General features: G+C 47.6%; 1 pseudogene; it reads right to left on the bottom strand.

The window, feature by feature from the left end:
• Positions 1-8,366: 8,366 nt before the first annotated feature.
• Positions 8,367-8,486, bottom strand: LOC114115920 (U6 spliceosomal RNA; annotated as a pseudogene).
• Between the last annotated feature and the right edge of the window lie 17,498 nt (positions 8,487-25,984).

Below are 25,984 nucleotides of genomic sequence, written 5' to 3'. Positions count from 1 at the left end.
AAGGCACTTGGGAGGAAGGTCACTGGTTTGATGGGACTGGAAAGTCATGTTAACGTGACTTTCCGGCTGGCTAGGTTTTGGTTTATTCTGCTTACTTTGGTAATGCACAGACATCTGGTACTCACTGCCTCCTCTAAGGCTTCCTCACAGGTTTTCTCATTTGTTTCTCCTCAAACGCTCTGTGAACAGGCGAGTGGCTATGGGAACAGCTGAGGAGCTCTGGCCAGGGTTACTCTCTGGTGTGTCCCAAAGGCCCACGGCCCACTGTGCCCCGGTAGCTGCCACCCAGGCGGGGATGTCTCGGTATGCTGCAGTCCATGGGGTCGCAGAGTCGACTGAGCTGAAGTAAGCTGTGGTGGTGTAGTTGTAGTTACAGGAAACGTCCACAAGTCGGCAGCAGTTCTTCACGCGCAGCTTTGGTTACTGCGGCAACCAGAGCCTTGGGGAAAGTCAGCTTCTGGCTGTGAAACAGAGTGGAGTGTGCCTGGGCTTTGTCTCACTATTTCCTCCCCTAAAGTTTCACGCCTTGTTTGCAGGCACATTTCAACCCGGGCCATAGCATGCAACTGAGGGTGCTCAGGTGCCGAGAAGGGTGCACTGGCACGAGGGAGGCTTGAGCTGGGAACTCAGGACAGGTGGCTTTCCCTCAAAGGTCCTTGAGGCCAGAGGGTCAGGGCACCATCCTTCGGGTGCGTCAGGCACACTGGTCCCAGAGAGGACGTACAGGTTTAAGAGGGAGCTCAACTAAGGGCACCTAGCCCAGCATGTTGACACCACCCTGGGGCAGCCACGGGATGCAAGGCTGCCCAGACTCCAGGAATGGGATAGCAGCCCAAGTCAGAGAGGTCGGAGATAACAGGGTAGGGGCCACTTTTCTGTCCGTAACAGTATGCTGACGTTATGCTGACGTTATGCTGGAGCATAGCGGATCCGCAAAGTTGGCCTCAGTGTACGGCCACCCAATTCAGGTGTTATTTATCCCTGGGATATCCTTTTCTTGGAATTTTTGCCATAGAAGGTTGAACAGAGTGCTGAGCATCAGGTCCTTGTGAATTATTTATCTCAGGTACACTTTTCTGTGTATACAGCAGAGAAAGGAACAAAGGGATTGTTGTAGATGATCTCTCAGAGATACAGATTTCTGCGTATAGGTAGCGGTACAGATTTTCGTATATGTGGAAGGAAGGAAGAAAGGAAGAGGGTAATCCTTGTGGGTTGTCTATCACAGATTCAGCTTTCTATGTTTATGTTAGTCTGCAAACCCTAATTCATTCTAGGCCCTTCACTTTTTTTTTTTTTTTCTGGAATCCTTTGTTTGACTTTGAATTCTCAGAATCTCTTTTTGGATTGTAAACTTGTTGCCTTCTATTTCATTTTTGCTTTGCCTGGAAGGTACCTCCCGTACTACAGTCTTCATCTGCCTGCCTGACTGACCTTAGTGTGTGATCCTCCAAGGAGCATCCCTGCGGTTACCAGGGTCCTAACTCCCTAATTTCAGCGCCAGCTTCCTGTGAGTGAGGAACAGTCCTCTGTATAGGGTGCCGCGTCTGGCTTGAGCTTCCGCTCTCAGAGGAGAGTTTGCTGGCTGTGCGTCTTGGCTGCTGGGTGCAGTGCTGCAGTAGTGGTCCTTGGAGTGCACGTGCCTTTCATCGATGGTTTTCTTGGGCGGATATAGGCCCCCGTGTGGGAATGCAAATTGTAGGCTTTGTTCCCCTTCATAGTTTTTTCCCAGTCATTTGGAGACTGCCCATTACACTGGCTGCTGCCACAGATAAGGGGGCTTCTTTTGTCTCCAGGCCCCCTCCCCCCTGTACTATTTGCAGGCTTGTGAGGATGTCCGTTGTGACTGGTGGGTTTTGATATCTCACTGTCATTTTGTTGACATCCCTACAGTAATTAGGGATGCTGAAAGTAATGCTCAAAATTCTCCAAGCCAGGCTTCAACAGTACATGGACCGCGAACTTCCAGATGTTCAAGCTGGATTTAGAAAAGGCAGAAGAACCAGAGATCAAATTGCCAACATCTGCTAGATCATCGAAAAAGCAAGAGAGTTCCAGTAAAACATCTACTTTTGCTTTATTGACTATGCCAAAGCCTTTGACTGTGTGGATAACAGCAAATTGTGGAAAATTCTGAAAGAGATGGGAATACCAGACCACCTGACCTGCCTCCTGAGAAATCTGTATGCAGGTCAGGAAGCAACAGTTAGAACTGGACATGGAACAACAGACGGGTTCCAAATTAGGAAAGGAGTATGCCAAGGCTGTATATTGTCACCCTGCTTATTTAACTTGTATGCAGAGGACATCATGAGAAATGCCAGGCTGGATGAAGCACAAGCTGGAATCAAGATTGCCAGGAGGAATATAAGTAACCTCAGATATGTAGATGATACCACTCTTATGGTGGAAAGTGAAGAAGAACTAAAGAGCCTCTTGATCAAAGTGAAAAAAGAGAGTGAAAAATTTGGCTTAAAGCTCAACATTCAGAAAACTAAGATCATGGCATCTGGTCTCATCACTTCATGGGAAATAGATGGGGAAACAGTGGAAATAGTGTCAGACTTTATTTTGGGGGGCTCCAAAATCACTGCAGATGGTGACTGCAGCCATGAAATTAAAAGACGCTTACTCCTTGGAAGGAAAGTTATGGCCAACCTAGACAGCATATTAAAAAACAGAGACATTACTTTGCCAACAAAGGTCCATCTACTCAAAGCTATGGTTTTTCCAGTAGTAATGTACGGATGTGAGAGTTTGACTATAAGGAAAGCTGAGCACCGAATAATTGATGCTTTTGAACTTTGGTCTTGGAGAAGACTCTTGAGAGTCCCCTGGACTGCAAGGACATCCAACTAGTCAATCTTAAAGAAAATCAGTCCTGAATATTCATTGGAAGGACTGATGCTGAAGCTGAAACTTCTGGCCACCTGATGTGAAGAGTCGACTCACTGGAAAAGACCCTGATGCTGGGAAACATTGAGGGCAAGAGGAGAAGGGGACGACAGAGGATGAGATGGTTGGATGGCATCACCGACTCAATGGACATGAGTTTGAGTAAACTCCTGGAGTTGGTGATGGACAGGGAAGCCTGGCGTGCCGCAGTCCATGGGGTGGCAAAGAGTTGGACACGACTGAGCGACTGAGCTGAGCTGAACTGAGCATCTTGTCCTGTGGCAAAGATTTGAGGAACATTTACCTTTGGCAATTGGCTTCCTGAAAGTCAGGAATATTTGGAATATTTTTCTGCAATTTCCATCCCAGGACATTACCTGAGAAGTTGTCCTTAAGAAAACCGCAGGACTTATGAATTAAGAGGTGGCAGTGAGCACAACTGAGCGACTTCACTTTCACTTTTCACTTTCATGCATTGGAGAAGGAAGTGGCAACCCACTCCAGTGTTCTTGCCTGGAGAATCCCAGGGACGGCAGAGCCTGGTGGGCTGCCATCTATGGGGTCACACAGAGTCGGACACGTCTGGAGCAACTTAGCAGCAGCAGCAGCAGCAGCAGCAGTGAGCTCAGGTGGTCACATTGTAGTTACAGAGAATGTCCACAAGGTGGCAGCACTTTTCCATGCCCGCCTCCTTTCCCTGGTAGCTCAGTTGGCAAAGAATCTGCCTGCAATGCAGGAGACTCTGGTTCGATTCCTGGGTCAGGAAGATCCTCTGGAAAAGGGATAGGCTACCTACTCCAGTATTCTTGGGCTTCCTTTGTGGCTCAGCTGGTAAAGAATCCACCTGCAATGCGGGAGACCTGGGTTTGATCCCTGAGTTGGGAAGATCCCCTGAAGAAGGGAAAGGCTACCCACTCTAGTATTCTGGCCTACAGAGTTCCATGGACTGTATATTCCATGGGGTCGCAAAGAGTCAGACATGACTGAATGACTTTAAAATCTAGGGAAAAAAAATCTGTTTCCTGCGGCAGCCAGAGCCTTAGGGGAAAGTATGCTTCCTACCGCTGTGAAATAGAGTGGAATGTGCCTGAACAAACACTTAACGGCTTGAGTCTCACTGCTTTCCCCCCTTAAAGCATCAGAGAGACACTCTGTCCATACTAATCCCTCCCAGATCCACTGCCTGTTGAGTGTGCTGAGCGGCTAGGAGGCTGCACTCTCAGGTAAGAGGCTTGAGCTGGGAACCCCAGGAGAGGTTGGAGCTAGCTGAATCTTGCCTTCAAATTCCTCCAGGCTTTGATGTCACATGGGACTCTGGTGGCAACCAGAACATAACAGACAGTGGATTTTTAAAAAGGGTCAATGAATGGAGAAAGAAATGGCAACCCACTCCGGTATTCTTGCCTGGAAAAGTCCATGGACAGAGGAGCCTGGCGGGCTGCAGTCCATGGGGTTACATGACTGAGCATGCGCGCAGAGGGTGGAGGGGGATGGGTGGTATCAATAAACTGGTAGAACTAAAAAAAAAAAAAAAAAAAAAAAGGTCAGTGAAGGCCTGGGGAGGGGTCCAGGCTGGAAATGTCACTGGAATCCTCCCTGGAAGGAAGAGGAAAGGCCCGGAGGGGTCAGGTGGGTCACAGCCAGCCCCATGCAGATGATGGTGGTCCTGCTGGAAGCAACTCAGAGCCGGAAGGACTGGCGCTCAGGAGCAGAGCTTCATTCTCTCGTTCCTTTGTGAAACACGGGGTCAGAGTCTGAGACACTCTCGGGAGACCTCTGAGCACAGTGCCGCTGTGGTGGCATCACAGGGGCTCAGGCCCTGCCCACGTCCCCCCTGGGGATGAAGCCCATCAGGGTACTGGGGTCTGCAGACTTCAGGGAACCCCACCCTCAGGGCCGGTCTCCCTTCTTCCAACCAGGTGCTGGCCAGAGGCCCGCCTTCTCCCGTTCTGATTCCACTCACAGAGCCCAAGGAGTAATCCAGTGTACAGCTGGACCACCCATGTTCCTTTCTGGACGTTTTGGTGGACCTATGTCTTGGCTGTTGTAAACAGTGCTTCCCTGAAAACAGGGGTGCGTGCATCATTTCAAGTTGTGACGCTCTCCAGATAGGGGCCCAGAAGTGGGGCTGCAGGACCCCGTGGCTCCTCTGTCTCCTTTTCTCAGGAACCTCCATGCTGTTTTCCCTGGTGGCTGCACCCTTGTGCATGCTGGCTCAGAGTGCAGGAGGACCCTGTGTCCCTACATCCTCGGCAGCATTTGTTCTTCGGAAATCTTTCTGATGATGGCCATCTTGAGCGGTGGGAGGGGATTCCTCAGCGTAGATTTGATTTGCATTGATTTAATAGTGAGTGTGAAGAAGGAATTCATAGGGCCTGGACTCCATCTTAGGCCTGTCCGTGCTGATCATACTCGGCCACCTTTCCAGTGGACGCTGAACTCTGTGTTTAGTGCCTATGAAAACAATAGGAGGGTAAGACCCCCTCCAGACAGGGGAACCTTGAAGATCTAGGTTACTCGTCGCCTAAGAGAAATCACACAGTATCACCCCTTCCTCCAGACAGGCCATAAATTTTTCTGTATCTATCGGAGTGTAACCTCGGGTTTATTGATTATTGGCCAATTGTTTGACTGTTTGAGCACATGAGCACATAGCAGGTGAATGATGGGGTTATTGGGATTGTATTTTCCTTGGTTTATGTAAGTCTCAAGGAATTTGGAGTGGTGGGTTCAGACACATGGGGTATAAAAGATTTTCACAAATGCTGGTTGGGGTCCTTGGCTAAGAGGAGACTCTGCCTTGGGCCCGCCGGTGTAATAAACTGTGCTCCACTATCTACATTGTCCTTCTGAGTGAGTTTGTTTCCTGGAACGCGTGGCTACAACATTTGGTGCATTGGCCGGGAAACTCCTCGCTTTGAGGAGACAGGTCTCATTTGAGGCCACCCCGAGGCTTTGTGGCTTGGATCTCCTAGCGGGGGGAAGGCGCCTCGCCCTCTGGAAGAATTCAGCCTTTCAACGCCCGGTTTCTTCTCTTTGGCAGGTAGTGAACGGCAGCAAGGGAACTGAGCGCTCAGGTGGGGAGGAACCCACCCGGCAGGGTGGAAGAGGGGGCCTGATCACACCCCTGGGAGGGACTAGAAGGGGCACGGACCCACAGGGGCCTGGAATAGGCAGGCAGCAGCGATTGCTTGGTACACAGGTCGACGAGCGTGCTACGGTTTAGGAAGGAAATTTGTGAAAGTCATTTAGGAGGTGTGTCCACGCCGTCTCAGGGAAAATTATTACCAGCCATCGCCAGGGGATTTTTTAGGATAGGAAACTGGTCCTTGTATGCTCGTATTCTGCCCTCCCCCAGAAAAGCACTGAATTCCTTCACTCAGGATACCTGGTTTTCTTTAACAATAATTTTGAACTGTGGTGTTGGAGAAGACTCTTGAGAGTCCCTTGGACTGCAAGGAGATCCAACCAGTCCATTCTGAAGGAGATCAGTCCTGGGATTTCTTTGGAAGGAATGATGCTAAAGCTGAAGCTCCAGTACTTTGGCCACCTCATGCGAAAAGTTGACTCATTGGAAAAGACTCTGATGCTGGGAGGGATTAGGGGCAGGAGGAGAAGGGGACGACTGAGCATGAGATGGCTGGATGGCATCACGGACTCGATGGACGTGAGTCTGAGTGAACTCCGGGAGATGGTGATGGACAGGGAGGCCTGGCGTGCTGCGATTCATGGGGTCACAAAGAGTTGGACACGACTGAGCGACTGAACTGAACTGAACTGAATCTTTTGATATTCAGATTACCTGCCCTGTGTTACAAAGCTCTGTGCAATCCCATGGACAGAGGAGCCTGGCAGGCTACAGTCCACGGGGTCGAAAGAGTCGGACACGACTGAAGTGATTTAGCAAGCACACACACTGTCTCCATGGTGGCTGTTCCGAATTGTCATTCCAGCATAGATGGAGGAGGGTTCTCGTTTCTCCACCCTCTCCAGCCTTGGTTCTGTGTAGAGTGTTTGACAATGGCCATTCCGACCAGTGTGAGTTGATACCTCATTGTAGTTTTGATTTGGATTTCTCTAATATTTAGCAAGGTTGACAGCATATCCTGTGTGTGTTTTTTAAGGGTATGAGTGAAACATCTATTAATTGACTTTTGAATGTCTGCCCTGTGTTTTGATGAACACTCCTAGAACAGTCCTTGAAGGCAGGAGTTGTTTAACTCACAGCCCCACCAGCCTTCTGGATATTAAGTGCCCATCAGCACAGCTTTCCGCTTTGTTGTTATAGAAAGCGGCCACCAGGTGGCAGCACTTCTTCATGCACCTTTCTTTTTTCTTTTTCTTTCTGTGCAATTTCGTTTTGATCTTATCCTGGAATACAGTTGATTTCCAATGTTGTGTTTGTATAAGGTACACAGGAACTTAATTCAGTCATGTATAAATGCATACCTTTTCTTTTTCAGGTTCTTTTTTCCATATACAGAAGATCCTAAAAAGTACTGAGAAGAGAATAAAAATGCACGAGGTGGTGGTGTTGGAAACCAATGCAAAATCCAAGAAAGGTAATCCTGTAGACGCAGGGCTCCACAAATTTAAAGTGTGGAAACTGGATTCTGGAGTTCTTTACAGGGGGTGCATTTTCCCTAAGAAACTAGCCAGAGAAGCCACCTGCCCTGCTTTTGATTTTGGCTTTGATTTTGAAACGGAGAAACAAGCAGCGAAAAGCAAAAAGCAAAGAGGGTATTGGAGGATACACACTTTAAATTTATGCTAAGCCTTGACCTTATCACATCTTGTTGGGTGTTGTGGGTGTTCTCCGTAAGAAAGAAATTCCAATCACTGGCCCCAGGTCACCTGCCTTTGTTCGGAAGAGAACCCCCAACCCACCCAAGAAGATGAGGATGAGGAGCAGCCAGTAGGGATAAGAGCTCAACAACTGCCGCATGACAGCCCAAAATACTGGTGAGGAGAACCGTGGAAATACGCCCTTTCTCTTTCGATTCAAAAAAGTCACTTACAGAAAGAGAAGAAAATAAAACAGCTGCAGAAAGGGGAGGCGCTCAAGTTCTAGGCGCTTCCTTTGCCTCATTTTCCCACCATTAACCTGCAGGAGAAGATGAAGAACACAACTCAGGATGAGCCTTCTGCTTGGAGCTTGGCAGAAGAGGTGCCTAAAGGCATGGGCTTGGGTTCTGTACATGCCCTGGGGACAAAGAAGGCTCCTCCTGGTGTGATGGAAAGAGCAGCTCTGGTTCCTGGACGGTGTCTGCAGCCAAGTCGAGCGGTGGAATTTACTGGAGAACTTGGGTGGTACCCACATAGCCAACGGCTGCTCATTTAACAGTAATTTGTGTTGCTTCCATCCTCCTCCTCTTTTTTATATATAAGTCAGAATACATGGTTTGTTTAGTTTGTAGTTTATTCACTTAAAGTGTCATTTTTACTGCTTTTATCTCTCACTTTAAAAATTTTTAAACATGGAACGCGTCACAAATTTGCATGTCACCCTTGCTGAGGGTCACTTAGAGCAAGCCCTGCTAATCTTTTCTGCATGCTTCCAATTTTACTATACGTGCTGCCGAAGCGAGCACTATCCTTCACTTTTTATATTTAAGTTAAAAAATAAAGACACTTGATTTAGTTTATAGTTTATGTCTGATTTTTTCCTCTTCTCTGTGCAAAACGAATTTGGAGTTAAGGAGCCTTTTGCCCTGTGCGGGAAGCCTCGTTAACTGCCTGCCGAGGTGGAGCCAGGTGTCCCTCAGTGAGGCTGTCTGCCTGGCTCGGGCGGAGCTGCTGTCCAGGCCCCTCCTGCCCTTGTTGGTGCTGATGAGGAGGGAGCGCTGAGCAGGGCTTGCTCTAAGTCCTCCTGAGACCTGGGCTGGAATCAAGGTTTGTCTTACCAAAGATTATCAAAGGCAGTTCCGTACTCCTCTCCACAGGGATTCTTAGCATTTACATCTCATCAGCACCATAAGTGTTTACGAGGAGACAGGATTTCTCGTGCCCTAGCACCCTACTCCAGTACTCTTGCCTGGAAAATCTCATGGATGGAGGAGCCTGGAAGGCTGCAGTCCATAGGGTCACTGAGTGTCGGATACGACTGAGCGACTTCCCTTTCACTTTTCACTTTCATGCACTGGAGAAGGAAATGGCAACCCACTCCAGTGTTCTTGCCTGGAGAATCCCAGGGACGGGGGAGCCTGGTGGGCTGTGGTCCATGGGGTCGCACAGAGTCGGACACGACTGAAGTGACTTAGCAGCAGCAGCAGCAGCAGCATTCCTGTTCTAGAATAACCAGAGCCGTAGGGTTCTTCTGGCACATGCCAGAAACCTGGGTCTCATTAATCCTTGTTGTTGTTTAAAAAACTTAATGTTTACTTCTTTTGGAGGCTAGCTGACTCACAGTGCTGTGTTTGTAGGTGTGAAGATTCTTCATCAGTGATCCCCATACACATAGTGATTCATCTTTGTTTTTTCACATACATATTATTATAGAGTGTGTAGTACACCACCCTTTCTAAAGTAGGTCCATTTGATTCTATATTCTACGTGCATTTGTGAGTATAAATTAATCCCAACCTCCTAATTTATCCCTTCCACCCACAACTCCCCTTCTGTAACCATGTGCGTTTCCTAAGACTGTGTGTATTTTGCTTTTATAAAATAGCTCATTGATATCAGTTTCTCCTTCTGAAGTACTTCACTCACAATGATTATCCTAGATTAATCTTTGATTGTTCTAGATTACCCCTGTGAATGGCATTACTATTTTTTCATGGCTGAATCATATTCCATTCTATGCGTATATGACTTCTTCATTCATCTACCTGTCCATGTACATTTGGTTGCTTCCATGTCTCAGCTGTCTAAATGCTGCCGCGGTGCATGCTGTGTGCATGCTTGTTGCTCAGTCGCTACTTCTATCTTGCAAAACTGAGACGGTCCCCAGGAGACACTCAGTCCCTGTCCCCTCCCGCCACCTACAATCCTGCTTTCTGTGTCTATGGAGCCGACTGCTCTGGGACCTTGTATGAGTGGACTCAAACATTTGTTCTTCTGTGTCTGGCTTACGTCACTGAGCATAATGCCTTTGGGCTTCATCCACGCTGTAGGCTGTGTCAGAACTGCCTTCCTTTCAAGCTGGACAACATTCACTGTGTGGATGGGCCGTGGTCTGCTTGTCTGTCCTTCTGCCGAGGGACACGTGGATTATCTGCATTCATCTCTCATGTCTTGTCATATTTGTGGAATAGCTTCAGAAAGCCCCACGATCCAAAAGTCATTCACCATTACCTACTTTGTAAACTTTTTCATTTTGAAATCCATCAAATCTCAGAAGGGAAGAATGTATGTGAGCTTCGCCCGTATTTACGAACAAATGCTTTAGGATATTCATTTTATTGCCCGTGTGTGTGCTATGCGTGTGTGTGCGCGCGACTGCTTGCTGACATGTGCTGTTTGGGTGCATGGTGTGTGTAGGTGTGCAGCGCATATGTGTGCGGGGGGTGGAGGGGCTGGTAGTGGGTCGTGGGCTGGGGGCTTGGGGCCCGACGCGGGCAGGCGGGTGCAGGTGGGAGCTCCCCGTGTTCTCTGCTCTTGCGGTGTCTATGTGCCACCTCTTCCCGCATTCCCGCTAGGATGCAGCGTGGTGCGTGCGTGCGGGCGTCAGCCCCGGCACGAAGTCATCTGGGTGAGAGCCTAGGAGGTGTCAGCCTCCCTCCCCACCACCCTTCGGAGAAGCAGGACCTGAGCGCACTCCACCCCCTAACTGTCTATGAGGATATGGACCCGCTGTCTCCGCTGGACCCTGCAGGACGGTCCTTCCTGGGCGACCGGGGCAGCGCCTCCTGCTGGAAGCCTGGGACGCTGCAGCCAGGCCGCTTCCGGTCTGTCCCTGCAGGACCCTGGGCTGCGCTCGAGGTTCCTGGTTCTCCCCGGCCCTGACTACCACGTGGCGCAGAACCTGCTCACAGCTTTGTTCTGCCCCTTGAGATGTTTACTGACGAAGCTTTCGTTCCGTTTCCTGATGTGGGTGAAGTGTGGAGCCCAGAGATGATCTCTTCTTCAAGAAAGGTACATCCTGGTTCCCACGTGCAGGTGAGCCCCCGTCCAGCGATGAGAGGCCCCGGGGGTGTGACCGTGGCTCCTGGGAGCGCAGCCCTAAGCTACTTTGAACCTGACCAAGTTCTGTCTACGTGGCAGATTGAGACCTCTCCAAGTGCTGTCTACACTGTGTTTAGATGAGGGCTCATCGAGACACCTCAGGTAGGCTGCCTGTTGTTGTGGTTGTTCAGACGCTCAGTCGTGTCCAACTCTTTGTGACCCCTTGGACTGCAGCACGCCAGGCTTCCCTGTCCTCCACCATCTCCTGGGGCTTGCTCAAACTCATGCCCATGGAGTCGGTGATGCCATCCAACCATCTCAGCCTCTGTTGTCCCCTTCTCCTGCCTTCAGTCTTTCCCAGCATCAGGGTCTTTTATAATGAGTCATCTCTTCGCATCAGGTGGCCAAAGTATTGGAGCTCCAGCTTCAGCATCAGTCCTTCCAATGAACGTTTACGGTTGATTTCCTTTAGGATTGACTGCTTTGATCTCCTTGCTGTCCAAGTTCGCTCAAGAGTCTTCTCCAGCACCACAGTTCGAAAGCATCAGTTCTTCGGTGCTCAATATGGTTCAACTCTCACCTCCATACATGACTACTGGGCAAGCCATAGCTTTGACTAGATGGACCTGGCTTGTTTACATATTGGGGTCCTGCTGACCACAGCCATGGTGTCCTGACCGAGGGGACATGTGGCCCCAGATGGAGGGGGGTCTGGGGGCTGTGTGAGCCTCACCCCATCTGCATGGGTCAGAATCACGTGCAGAGGGAGACCGTATACACAAAACTAACAAAAAGGGAAGAATACATGTGAGCTCCACTTGTGTTTAAGAATTAATGCTTTACAGTATCACTTTATACAGGCCTGTGTCTATTCCCGGAGAAGGCAATGGCACCCCACTCCGGTACTCTTGCCTGGAAAATTCCATGGATGGAGGAGCCCGGTGGGCTGCAGTCCATGGGGTCGCTAAGAGTCGGACACGACTGAGCGACTTCACTTTCGCTTTTCACTTTTATGCATTGGAGAAGGAAATGGCAACCCACTCCAGTGTTCTTGCCTGGAGAATCCCAGGGACGGCGGAGCCTGGTGGGCTGCCGTCTGTGGGGTCGCACAGAGTCGGACACGACTGAAGCGACTTAGCAGCAGCAGCAGCAGTGTCTATTGCCTCTTTACCACTGTGAGGTTCCCCATGCCTGGGGCTCCTGGAGACTCCTCAGGTGAGCTACCTGGTAATTATTCCAATTCACCACGATCCTGGCAAGAAGGGAGCAGGTGTATCTGGGCAATTGATCGCAGGCCACATGGGTCAGGCAAAAAGCCAATGGGCAGCAGGTGAGGTTGCTGCTGTGCTCTCCTTCCAGCAGAGCGTCCATGCTCAGCAGAGACCAGACCTGCCCCTCGTCTCCAGCCCAGTGCCTGGCGTGTTTTCGCGGCACCTCAGCAGGACAACAAAAGACCGAGACTGCCAGCACCAAGGTAGTGTGTTCAACGTTACCCTGACAGCTGTAACAACAGTTAATATCACAGAGAACCAAAGGGAAAGAGGAGGACTTCTCTGGGACAAGTCGGGGGAAGGAGACTGAGACCTCTATCTGCCAGGCCAGGAGCTTACAGGAATTCACTCCTTTCCACTGTAGGGGCCCAACCAGCAGAGACCTGCTGTCCTAACCAAGGGTGTTGCCACCAAAGGTGCAGGGTCTGGGAGAGGGGGTCACCCTATGGACTGTAGACATGTGACCCCAGGTACGGGGCGTGGGAAGGAGGGTCACTTAGAGACTGTGGACATGTGACTGTAGCAGCAGGGAGGGGTCACCCTGGAGACGGTGGGCGTGTGACCCCAGGTGCGGGTCTGGAGGGGCTCACCCTGGAGACTGTGGACACGTGACCCCAGGTTCAGGGTCTGGAGGGGCTCACCCTGGAGACTGTGGACATGTGACCCCAGGTGCAGGGTCTGGAGGGGGTCACCCTGGAGATGGTGGACATGTGTCCCCAGGTGCAGGGTCTGAAGGGGGTCACCCTGGAGACGGTGGGCGTGTGACCCCAGGTTCAGGGTCTAGAGGGGCTCACCCTGGAGACTGTGGACATGTGACCCCAGGTTCAGGGTCTGGAGGGGGTCACCCTGGAGATGGTGGACATGTGTCCCCAGGTGCAGGGTCTGGAGGGGCTCACCCTGGAGACTGTGGACATGTGACCCCAAGTGCAGGGTCTGGAGGGGGTCACCCTGGAGACTGTGGACATGTGACCCCAGATACAGGGTCTTGGGGGGGTCACCCTGGAGACGGTGGACCTGTGCCTGCTGTTGTAGGATCTGGGGTTGTGTGGGTCTCTCCCCATCCACACCGTCCGATCCTGTACCCGCAGACCCCACGTGTGCTCTTTACCTCAGTGCCTCTTGTCCCCAATGACATCTGAATTGAGGGTGTTACCCTGACTAACCTGTGGTCCTTTTTCTTCTCTTTATATTGTCACAGTCACACGAGGTCAGGCACCTTTGAGTGAGTTGCTGCTCTGTGTTCCTCCGAGTGAAAGGGAACCTTTGGTGGTGTCATGTAAACATCATGTTACTGTTACTGTGAAGTCGCTTCAGTCGTGTCCGACTCTGTGCGACCCCATAGATGGCAGCCCACCAGGCTCCCCTGTCCCTGGGATTCTTCAGGCAAGAACACTGGGGTGGGTTGCCATTTCCTTCTCCAATGTATGAAAGTGAAAAGTGAAAGTGAAAAGTGAAAGTGAAGTCGCTCAGTCGTGTCCGACTCTCAGCGACCCCATGGACTGCAGCCCACCAGGCTCCTCTGTCCATGGGATTTTCCAGGCAAGAGTGCTGGAGTGGGGTGCTATTGCCTTCTCCGATGTTAACGTCATAGCATGTCATAAACCTACCTCATAGGGTCCCCACTGTCTGGTTTCCTCTAGACGGAGCTCATGTAATTTAATTTGTAATCTGTTGTTATTTTATATTGGGGCAGAGTTGATTTACAATGTTTTGCTTGTTTTAGGTGTACGTGAACTTGATTCAGTTATACATAGATGGATATCTATTCTTTCTGTTTTTTTCCTCATATACGTTAGTACGGTTTATTCAGTAGACCCCCAGTTCTATTCGGTAGGTCCTTTTTCTTTTTCAACTTGATATATATTAGTGTGTATATTTTCTTCCCAAACTCTTAATTTATCTGCCCCTTTCCTTCGATAATCATAATTTGATTTTCTCAGTCTGTGAGTCTGTTTCTGTTTCGTAAATTAGTTCATTGGTCTGAACTTACAGATTCAATCTGTACGTGATAGCTTAGGATACTTGTCCTTTTCTCTCTGAAAAGTATTTATGGTATGATAATTTCTTGGTGTGCCCACGCTGCTGCCAGCATCATCGTTTCATTCTGTTTAATGGCTGAGTGGCATTCCAGTGCATAGCTGTACCTCACAGTCTGCGTTTTCCCGTCGATGGACGTCTTGGTGGATTCTGTATCTTGGCCGTGGTGCACATGACATTTTAATGGTGATTTTCTCTGGACCTAAGCAAGGAATGGGATTGCAGGGTCATCTGATACCTCTGTGTCTAGTGTTTCTAGGAACCTCCATGCTGTTTTCCATCGTGGCTTCACCATTTACATTCCCACCAAGACCGAGGGAGGATTTTATTGGCTGTACATTTTCTGCAGTAATTGTTCCTTGTAGGTCTTTTCAGTGATGGCCATTGTGACCAGTGTGAGGTGAGGCCTCGTAGTTTTGTCTGCACTGATTTCATAATTGCTGATGTGGACTATCCTTCCATGTGCTTTTATTATTTTACATCTTGTGAGAACAATTTGCCTCTTCAATCTGGCTTCTTGAAAGTTGGCCCGGTTTGGAATTTTTTCCCGATGATTTACCCTAGGACGTTTCTTGAGGGCAGGTGTCATTTACAGCCCTCTTGGACTTGGGACTAGTATGAGCCCTTTAGCCTCTGTTTTAAGGTGTATATATTGATCTGAAGCAGCTAATTACTCCCTGCCCCTCCGCCTTTCTTTTTTGGTAAACTTGAGTTTCTTTTCCAAGTCTATGAGGCTGTCTCTCCTTCGTAAAGAAGTTTATTTCTATCCGTGTTTAGATTCCGCAGGCAGTGATAGCCTGTACTTGTCATTCTCCATCTCACGTCACTTGGGATGATTCTCTCTAGTTTCCTCCCGGTAACTGGAAATGGCGTTGCCTCGTCCTCCTTTCTGTCTGAGTGATACTGCGCTGTGTACATGTATCCCAGTTTCTGCCTCCATTCATCTGTGCTTGTACACTTCAGTTGCTTCCGTTGTCTTGGTTATCGTACCTAGTGCTGCCCTGATCGCTGGGGGCAGGTGTCTTTTTAAATTTTAGTTTCCTCTGGGTCTCCGTCTAGGTGTGGGATTGCTGGGTCACTGGGGACTGCTATGTTTCGTTTTTTAAGAACCTTCATAATGTTCTCCCTAGTGGGTGTACTGACGGACACTCCCCCCAACACGCCCCTCCTTTTCTCCACACCCCTGCAGACTTTATGGTAGGGCTTTCACTGTGGCTATTCTGATCAATGTGAGGTGATGCCTCATTGTACGTTTGATTTACCTTTCTCTAAGAACTAGTGATGCTGAGCATCGTTTCATGTGCTTTATGGCCATCTCTGTAACTTCTTTGGAGAAACGTGCATTTATTCTTTGGCTGATTTTTTATTGGGTTGTTTGTGTTTTGATATTGAGCTGTGCTAGTGGTTTGTCTGTGTTGAAGAGAAATTCCCTCTAGGTATCTTTGTTTGCAAGAATTTTTTTCCATTCTGAGGATTGTCTTTTTCTTTCACTGATGGTTTCCTTTGCTGTGCAGATGCTTTTAATGTTTATTAGGTCCCATTTGTTTATTTTTGCTTTATTTTCATGATTCCACAAGGTGGATCAAAAAAGAACTTGCTGCATTTGATGTCAAGGCGTATGCTCTTTTCCTCAAGAGTTTCATAGTATCTGCCCTTTTATTTAGATCTTTAATCTATTTGGAGTTTATTTTTGTGTATGGTGTTAAGGAGCATCCGAATTGCATTCTCATTTTCATTGCTAAGGAAGCTGCCTGGTGTCCTCCAGTGGTTGCTCCCAATTTCCATTCCCAGCATCCGTGTAGGAGGGTTCCCTATGCTCTAGACCCTCTCCAGCATTTCTTGTTTGTAGAGTTTCCATCTATGGCCATTCTGATTGGTGTGAGGCGATACCTCCTTGAAATTTTGATTTGCATTTCTCTCATCATGAGGGATGTTGACATCTTTGCACATGATTTTTTTAAACAGTGTGAGTTAAACTTACTTATTCAAATTGTCTTCTTGAACACCTGCTCTGTTTTTAATATTTTTCTGTTGACCTCCCCTAGGACATTTCTTGAGGGCAGGTGTTTTTCACTTAGAACACATAGGCCTAGTGAATATTAAGTGCCTGTGAGCAAAGCTTTCAAAGTTGTTGTTATGGGAAATGGCCACAAGGTGGCAGCGTGGCTTTATGCCCCTACCCTGGTTACTGGAGGAACCAGAGCCTTAGGGAAAGTCCTGTTCCTGGACTGTCAATTAGAGTGGAATGTGCCAGAAGAAACACCCAAGGCTTGCCTCCCATTCCTTCTTTCTTCCTTACCCCTATCGCCTGGACACATCCTGATTCCTGCAACACCACTCTGCGGAGGGTGCTTTCATCATAGGTGGGGTGACCCTAAGGAAGGAAGCTGGAGGTGGGAACCCCATCACCTGGAGACGTGGAGCCCAGGGGCTTTCCAAAGCTCTTCAGCCCAGAGGCTCCACGTCCTCTGGGCGCAGTGGGTGCAGTTTCAGTGCAGGAGGACCCGCCAGGATCTGGAGGTCGTGGGCCGGTGCAGCGGGGAACAGGCTCACCAGGTCCATGGGGCAGGGCTCGTCCCATTGGCTGGCACGTCCTCCCCAGCTCCCTCAGCCCCAAGACAGTCCCTCCAAGGGACCCAAGGCTTGGGGGCTGTGGCAGCAGCCCACGTCACTAAGGCCCGAAGGGAATAGAGTCGGCATTCTCTTTCATGGTTTGCATTCTGTATTGGTGTAGGGGTGACTTACAGCGTTGCAGGGTGTGTGTTTCAGGCGAACAGCAACATGACTCAGTTTTGCCGAGTTGTGTATGTGTCCTTTCTTGGGTTCTCTTCCCATATAGTTTATTATGCAGTGCTGATTAGGGGTCCCTGTCCTACAGCGGGTTCTTCTTGATTATTTTGCAAAGAGTCTTGTGTGCATGTTCATCTCCAGCTTTTTGTTTCCTTTGCCCGCCCTCTTTCGCGTTTCGTAACCAGAATGTGCTTTGCTATGTTGTAAGCCCGTTTCTATTTGGTCAAGAAGTTCATTTGTATCCCTTTTTAGCATCCACCTCCAAGAGATAGCCTATGATACTTGTCTCCCTTTGTCTTACTTCGCTTAGTGTGAGCGTCTCTACTTCCTTCCTTGTTGCTGGACGTGGAGTGACGTCACCCTCTTTATGGCTGAGCGATGCTGCTCTGTGTGCCTGTACCCCGTCCTGTGTGCGGTCCCTCTGTCCTTACCCACTTAGGCTTCATCCGTGTCTTGGCTGTTGCACATGGTGCTGCCATGAACACTGGCATGCCCCTGTCTTTTTTTTTTTTTTTTTGCCCCTGTCTTTTAAAACCATGGTTTGCTCTGGAGCTGTGCCCAGGAGTGGGGCTGCTGGTCCTACGGCACTTGTCCGCCTAGTTTTTCATGGCCCTTTGTCCTGTTCTCCTTCGTGGATTTCCTGACTTTCATTCCCACCAACAGCTAGGGGGGTTCTTTGCCTCCATTCCCGCTCCAGCATTTATTGTAGAGGTTTTCTATTCAGACCTTTCTGACGTGTGTGAGGTGATGCCACATTATAATTCTGATTCACAGTTCTCTAATATGTACAGATTTGCGGTTCTCTAATACATACAGATCCGTGGTTCTCTAATACGTATAGTTCTGTAATACTTGTTTAATACTTTGTTATATGAACAAAGCTAGTGGAGGTGATGGAATTCCAGTTGAGCTATTTCAAATTCTCAAAGATGATGCTGTGAAAGTGCTGCACTCAATGTGCCAGCAAATTTGGAAAACTCAGCAGTGGCCACAGGACTGGAAAAGGTCAGTTTTCATTCCAATCCCAAAGAGAGGCAATGCCAAAGAATGTTCAAACTATCGCACAATTGCACTCATCTCACATGCTAACAAAGTAAAGCTCAAAATTTTCCAAGCCAGGCTTCAACAGTACATGAACTGTGAACTTTCAGATGTTCAAGCTGGATTTAGAAAAGGCAGAGGAACCAGAGATGAAATCGCCAACATCCGCTGGATCATAAAAAAAACAAGAGTTCCAGAAAAACACCTAATTTTGCTTTATTGACTACACCAAAGTCTTTGACTCTGTGGATCACAACAAACTGCGGAAATTCTTAAAGAGATGGAAATACCAGACCACCTTACTTGCCTCTTGAGAAATCTACATGCAGGTCAAGAAGCAACAGTTAGAACTGGACATAGAGTAACAAACTGGTTCCAAATCGGGGAAGAAGTATGTTAAGGCTCTATATTGTCACCCTGCTTATTTAACTTATATGCAGAATATGTCATGAAAAATGCTGGGCTGGATGAAGCACAAACTGGAATCAAGATTTCCGGGAGAAATATCCATAACCTCAGATATGCAGATGATACCACCCTTATGGCAGAAAGCAAAGAAGAACTAAAGAGCCTCTTGATGAAGGTGAAAGAGGAGAGTGAAAAAGCTGGCTTAAAACTCAGCATTCAGAAAACTAAGATCATGGCATCTGGTCCCATCACTTCATGGCAAATAGATGGGGAAACAGTGGAAACAGTGACAGACTATTTTTTTTGGGCTCCAAAATCACTGCAGATGGTGACTACAGCCATGAAATTAAAAGACACCTGTTACTTGGAAGAAAAGCTAACTTAGATAGCATATTCAAAAGCAGAGACATTACTTTGCCAACTAAGGTCTGTCTAGTCAAGGCTATGGTTTTTCCTGTGGTCATGTATGGATGTGAGAGTTGGATTGTGAAGAAAGCTGAGCACTGAAGAATTGATGCTTTTGAACTGTGGTGTTGGAGAAGACTCTTGAAAGTCCATTGGACTGCAAGGATATCCAACCAGTCCATCCTAAAGGAGATCAGTCCTGGGTGTTCACTGGAGGGACTGATGCTGAAGCCGAAGTTCCAATACTTTGGCTACATGATGCAAAGAATGGACTCATTGGAAAAGACTGATGCTGAGAAAGACTGACGGCAGGAGGAGAAGGGGACAACAGAGGACAAGGTGTTTAGATGGCATCACCGACTCGATGGACAGGAGACGGTGAAGGACAGGGAAACCTGGTGTGCTGCAGTCCATGGGGTTGCAAGGTTTGGACAGGCCGAACGACTGAACAACAACTCCTGTATTATGTGGTTCCGATTGTTCCAGCTCTGGTCATCGTGAGCTCTTTTAATTGTCTCCTCTGTCCCTTCAATGATCCTATGTTAAATTATGGATTATTTTTTTAGGATTCACCTTCGCAGCATGCGGGCTCTTTAGTGGTGGCATGTGGGATGTGGTTCCCTGACCGGGGATCGAACCCACACCTCTGCACTGGGAGTGTGGAGTCTTAGCCCCTGGACCACCAGGGAAGCCCCTGGACTCAGTATTTTCGATTCATCTAATTGCCACGGTCCTTCCTTTTATGATGCATTTTGTCTTGTGCTTGAGCATTTACTATTTGAAATAAATTCACTGTGGTTCTGTTTTTTATATACTTTTCTCTACTGCAGCATGGTATCTTAGATTCCATCTGCTTTAGGTCATGGAGAGGAGAGGGAGTGATGAAGAGTGTGTGGAGCTAATAGCACCATCAGTCCCGGTTTTCCCCAACCTGTATTTAGAAATGCTCTTCTCTCCTCTGTCTCTGAGTCACTCTGCTCTGTGGGACACGCCTGGCACAGCGGATCAGATAGCGCTTTACTGCTTTCCTTCAACCTATCATCATTTATGGGCTTCCCTGGTGGCTCAGGTGGTAAAGAATCCGCCTGCAGTGAGGGAGACCTGAGTTTGATCTCTGGGTTGGGAAGATCCCCTGGAGGAGGGCATGGTAACCCACTCCAGTATACTTGCCTGGGGAATCTGCATGGACAGAGGAGCCTGGTGGGCTACAGTCCATGGGGTGGCAAAGAGTCGGACACGACTGAGTGACTAAGCACAGCACGGCACATCATTGTTTATACGCCAGTTACAGGCCTTCCCTGGTGGCTCAGTGGTAAAAAATACGCCTGCAATGCAGGAGTCAAGGGGATGCAGGTTTGATCTCTGTGTTGGGAAGCTCCCCTGGAGGAGGAAATGGCTACCCACTCGAGAAATCTCGCCTGGAGAATCCCGTGGACAGAGGAGCCAGGCGAGCTACTGTCCTCAGGATCACAAAGAGGAGGACACAGCTAAAGCCTGAACCCGCGCCTACGACAGTTACACTTCAGTACTTCAGCGAAGCAGTTTCAGTTCAGTTCAGTTCAGTTGCTCAGTCGTGTCTGCCTCTTTGCGACCCCATGGACTGCAGCACAACAGGCTTCCCTGTCCATCACCAACTTGCAGAGCCCGCTCAAACTCATGTCCATCGAGTTGGTGATGCCATCCAATCATCTCATCCTCTGTCGTCCCCTTCTCCTCCTGCCTTCAGTCTTTCCCAGCATCAGGATCTTTTCCAATGAGTCAGTTCTTTGCATCAGGTGGCCAAAGTATTGGAGTTTCAGCTTTAGCATCAGTCCTTCCAATGAATATTCAGCACTGATTTCCTTTAGGATTAACTGGTTGGATCTCCTTGCAGTCCAAGGGACTCTCAAGGGTCTTCTCCAACACCACAGTTCAAAAGCATCAATTCTTTGGTGCTCAGCTTTCTCTGTGGTCCAACTCTCACATCCATACAGGACTACTGGAAAAACCATAGCTTTGACTCAGTTCAGTTCAGTTCAGTTGCTCAGTCGTGTCCGACTCTTTGCGACCCCATGAATCGCAGCACGCCAGGCCTCCCTGTCCATCACCAACTCCCGGAGTTCACTCAGACTCACGTCCATCGAGTCCGTGATGCCATCAGCCATCTCATCCTGGGTCATCCCCTTCTCCTCCTGCCCCCAATTCCTCCCAGCATCAGAGTCCTTTCCAGTGAGTCAACTCTTCTCATGAGGTGGCCAAAGTACTGGAGTTTCAGCTTCAGCATCATTCCTTCCAAAGAAATCCCAGGGCTGATCTCCTTTAGAATGGACTGGTTGGACCTCCTTGCAGTCCAAGGGACTCTCAAGAGTCTTTTCCACCACAGTTCAAAAGCATCAATTCTTCGGCGCTCAGCTCTTCACAGTCCAACTCTCACATCCATACATGATCACAGGAAAAGCCATAGCCTTGACTAGACGGACCTTAGTCGGCAAAGTAATGTCTCTGCTTTTGAATATACTATCGAGGTTGGTCATAGCTTTTCTCCCAAGGAGTAAGCGTCTTTTAATTTCATGGCTGCAGTCACCATCTGCAGTGATTTTGGAGCCCCCCAAAATAAAGTCTGACACTGTTTCCACTGTTTCCCCATCTATTTCCCATGAAGTGATGGGACCAGATTCCATGATCTTCGTTTTCTGAATGTTGAGCTTTAAGCCAACTTTTTCGCTCTCCTCTTTCACTTTCATCAAGAGGCTTTTTAGCTCCTCTTCACTTTCTGCCATAAGGGTGGTGTCATCTGCATATCTGAGGTTATTGATATTTCTCCCAGCAATCTTGATTCCAGCTTGTGTTTCTTCCAGTCCAGTGTTTCTCATGATGTACTCTGCATATAAGTTAAATAAGCAGGGTGACAATATACAACCTTGATGTACTCCTTTTCCTATTTGGAACCAGTCTGTTGTTCCATGTCCGCTTCTAACTGTTGCTTCCTGACCTGCATACAGATTTCTCAAGAGGCAGGTCAGGTGCTCTAGTATTCCCATCTCTCTCAGAATTTTCCACAGTTTACTGTGATCCACACAGTCAAAGGCTTTGGCATAGTCAATAAAGCAGAAATAGATATTTTTCTGGAACTCTCTTGCTTTCCCCATGATCCAGCGGATGTTTGCAATTTGATGTCTGGTTCCTCTGCCTTTTCTAAAACCAGCTTGAACATCAGGGAGTTCACGGTTCACGTATTGCTGAAGCCTGGCTTGGAGAATTTTGAGCATTACTTTACTAGCATGTGAGATGAGTGCAATTGTACGGTAGTTTGAGCATTCTTTGGCATTGCCTTTCTTAGGGATTGGAATGAAAACTGACCTTTTCCAGTTCTGTGGCCACTGCTGAGTTTTCCAAACTTGCTGGCATATCGAGTGCAGTACTTTCACAGCATCATCTTTCAGGATTTGAAAGAGCTCAACTGGAATTTCATCACCTCTACTAGCTTTGTTCGTAGTGATGCTTTCTAAGGCCCACTTGACTTCATATTCCAAGATGTCTGGCTCTAGATGAGTGATCACATCATCATGATTATCTGGGTCGTGAAGATCTTTTTTGTACAGTTCTTCCATGTATTCTTGCCACCTCTTCTTAATATCTTCTGCTTCTGTTAGGTCCAGACCATTTCTGTCCTTTATCGAGCCCATCTTGGCATGAAATGTTCCCTTGGTATCTATAATTTTCTTGAAGAGATCTCTAGTCTTTCCCATTCTGTTGTTTCCCTCTATTTCTTTGCATTGATCGCTGAAGAAGGCTTTCTTATCTCTTCTTGCTATTCTTTGGAATTCTGCATTCAGATGCTTATATCTTTCCTTTTCTCCTTGGCTTTTTGCCTCTCTTCTTTTCACAGCTATTTGAAAGGTCTCCCCAGACAGCCATTTTGCTTTTTTGCATTTCTTTTCCATGGGGATGGTCTTGATCCCTGTCTCCTGTACAATGTCATGAACCTCATTCCATAGTTCATCAGGCACTCTATCTATCAGATCTAGGCCCTTAAATCTATTTCTCACTTCCATTGTATAATCATAAGGGATTTGATTTAGGTCATACCTGAATGGTCTAGCGGTTTTCCCTACTTTCTTCAATTTAAGTCTGAGTTTGGCAACAAGGAATTCATGATCTGAGCCACAGTCAGCTCCCGGTCTTGTTTTTGCTGACTGTATAGAGCTTCTGCATCTTTGGCTGCAAAGAATATAATCAATCTGATTTCAGTGCTGACCATCTGGTGATGTCCATGTGTAGAGTCTTCTCTTGTGTTGTCGGAAGAGGGTGTTTGCTATGACCAGTGCATTTTCTTGGCAAAATTCTATTAGTCTTTGCCCTGCTTCATTCCTCATTCCAAGGCCAAATTTGCCTGTTACTCCAGGTGTTTCTTGACTTCCTATGTTTGCATTCCAGTCCTCTATAGTGAAAAGGACATCTTTTTTGGGTGTTAGTTCTAAAAGATCTTGTAGGTCTTCATAAAACCGTTCAACTTCAGTTTCTTCAGTGTTACTGGTTGGGGCATAGACTTGGATAACTGTGATATTGAATGGTTTGCCTTGGAGACGAACAGAGATCATTCTGTCGTTTTTGAGATTGCATCCAAGTACTGCATTTCAGACTCTTTTGTTGACCATGATGGCTACTCCATTTCTTCTAAGGGATTCCTGCCTGCAGTAGTAGATATAATGGTCATCTGAGTTAAATTCACCCATTCCAGTCCATTTTAGTTCACTGATTCCTAGAATGTCGACGTTCACCCTTGCCATCTCTTGTTTGACCACTTCCAATTTGCCTTGATTCATGGACCTGACATTCCAGGTTCCTATGCAATATTGCTCTTTACAGCATCGGATCTTGCTTCTATCACCAGTCATATCCACAACTGGGTATTTTTTTTTTGCTTTGGCTCCATCCCTTCTCTCTTTCTGGAGTTATTTCTCCACCGATCTCCAGTAGCATATTGGGCACCTGGGGAGTTCCTCTTTTGGTATTCTATCATTTTGCCTTTTCATACTGTTCATGGGGTTCTCAAGGCAAGAATACTGAAGTGGCTTGCCATTCCCTTCTCCAGTGGGCCACATTCTGTCAGGCCTCTCCACCATGACCCGCCTGTCTTGGGTTGCCCCGTAGGCATGGCTTGGTTTCATTGAGTTAGACAAGGCTGTGGTCCTAGTGTGATAAGATTGACTAGTTTTCTGTGAGTATGGTTTCAGTGTGTCTGCCCTCTGATGCCCTCTTGCAACACTTACCATCTTACTTGGGTTTCTCTTACCTTGGGCTGGGGTATCTCTTCACGGCTGCTCCAGCAAAGCACAGCCGCTGCTCCTTACCTTGGACAAGGGGTATCTCCTTACCGCCGCCCTTCCTGACCTTCAACATGGGATGGACCTTTGTTGGCAAAGTAATGTCTCTGCTTTTTAATATGCTGTCTAAGTTGATCATAGCTTTTCTTCCAAGTAGGAAGCGTCTTTTAATTTCAAGGCTGCAGTCACCATCTCCAGTGATTTTGGAGCCACCCAAAATAGTCTCTCACTGTTTCCTTTGTTTCCCCATCTATTTGCCATGAAGTGATGGGACCAGATGGCATGTTCTTAGTTTTCTGAATGCTAAGTTTGAAGCCAGCTCTTTCACTTTCCTCTTTCACCTTCATCAGGAGGCTCTTTAGTTCTTCTTTGTTTTCTGCCATAAGGGTGGTATCATTCGCCTATCTGAGGTTATTAATATTTCTCCAAGCAAACTTGATTCCAGTTTGTGCTTCATCCAGCCCAGTATTTCTCATGATGTACTCTGCATATAAGTTAAATAAGCAGGGTGACAATATATAGCCTTGACATACTTCTTCCTGATTTGGAACCAGTCTGTTATTCTATGTCCAGTTCTAACTGTTGCTTCTTAACTTGCATGCAGATTTCTCAGGAGGCAGGTCAGGTGGTCTGGTATTTCAGTCTCTTAAAGAATTTTCCACAGTTTGTTGTGATCCACACAGTCAAAGGCTTTGGCGTAGTCAATAAAGTACAAGTAGATGTTTTTCTGGAACTCTCTTGCTGTTTTGATGATCCAGCAGATGTTGGTGATTTCATCTCTGGTTCCTCTGCCTTTTCTAAATCCATCTTGAACATCTGAAAGTTCATGGTTCACATACTGTTGGAGCCTGGCTTAGAGAATTTTGAGCATTACTTTGCTAGCATGTGAGATAAATGCAATTATGTAATAGTTTGAACATTCTTTGGCATTGCCTCTCTTTGGGATTGGAATGAAAACTGACCTTTTCCAGTTCTGTGGCCACTGCTGAGTTTTTCAAATTTCCTGGCATATTGAGTGCAGCACTTTCACAGCATCATCTTTCAGGATTTGAAACAGCTCAACTGGAATTCCATCACCTCCACTAGCTTTGCTCATAGTAATGCTTCCTAAGGCTCACTTGACTTTGCATTCCAGGATGTCTGGCTCTAGGTGAGTGATCACAGCATCGTGGTTATCTGGGACATTAAGATCTTTTTTGTATAGTCCTTCTGTGTATTCTTGCCACCTCTTCTTAATATCTTCTGCTTCTGTTAGGTCCATACCATTTTTGTCCTTTATTGCGCCCATCTTGGCATGAAATGTTCCCTTGGTATCTCTAATTTTCTTGAAGAGATCTCTGGTCTTTCCCATTCTGTTCTTTTCCTCTATTTATTGCACTGATCACTGAGGAAGGCTTTCTTATCTCTTCTTGCTCTCCTTTGGAGCTCTGCATTCAGATGCATATATCTTTTCCTTTCTCCTTTGCCTTTAGTTTCTCTTCTTTTCTGAGCTATTTGTAAGCCCTCCCTAGAAAACCATTTTGCCTTTTTGCATTTTTTCTCTTGGGGATGGTCTTGATCCCTGTCTCCTGTACAATGTCACGAACCTCCATCCCTAGTTCTTCAGCCATTCTGTCTATGAGATCTAATCCCTGGAATCTATTTGTCACTTCTACTGTATAATTGCAAGGGATTTGTTTTAGGTCATACCTGAATGATCTAGTGGTTTTCCCTACTTTCTTCAAT

The sequence above is a fragment of the Ovis aries genome, chromosome 7 (genome assembly GCF_016772045.2).
Source record: "Ovis aries strain OAR_USU_Benz2616 breed Rambouillet chromosome 7, ARS-UI_Ramb_v3.0, whole genome shotgun sequence".
Classification (NCBI taxonomy): domain Eukaryota; kingdom Metazoa; phylum Chordata; class Mammalia; order Artiodactyla; family Bovidae; genus Ovis; species Ovis aries.
The sequence above is the reverse complement of the archived record's forward strand: the minus strand, read 5'-3'. Positions and strand labels throughout refer to the sequence as shown.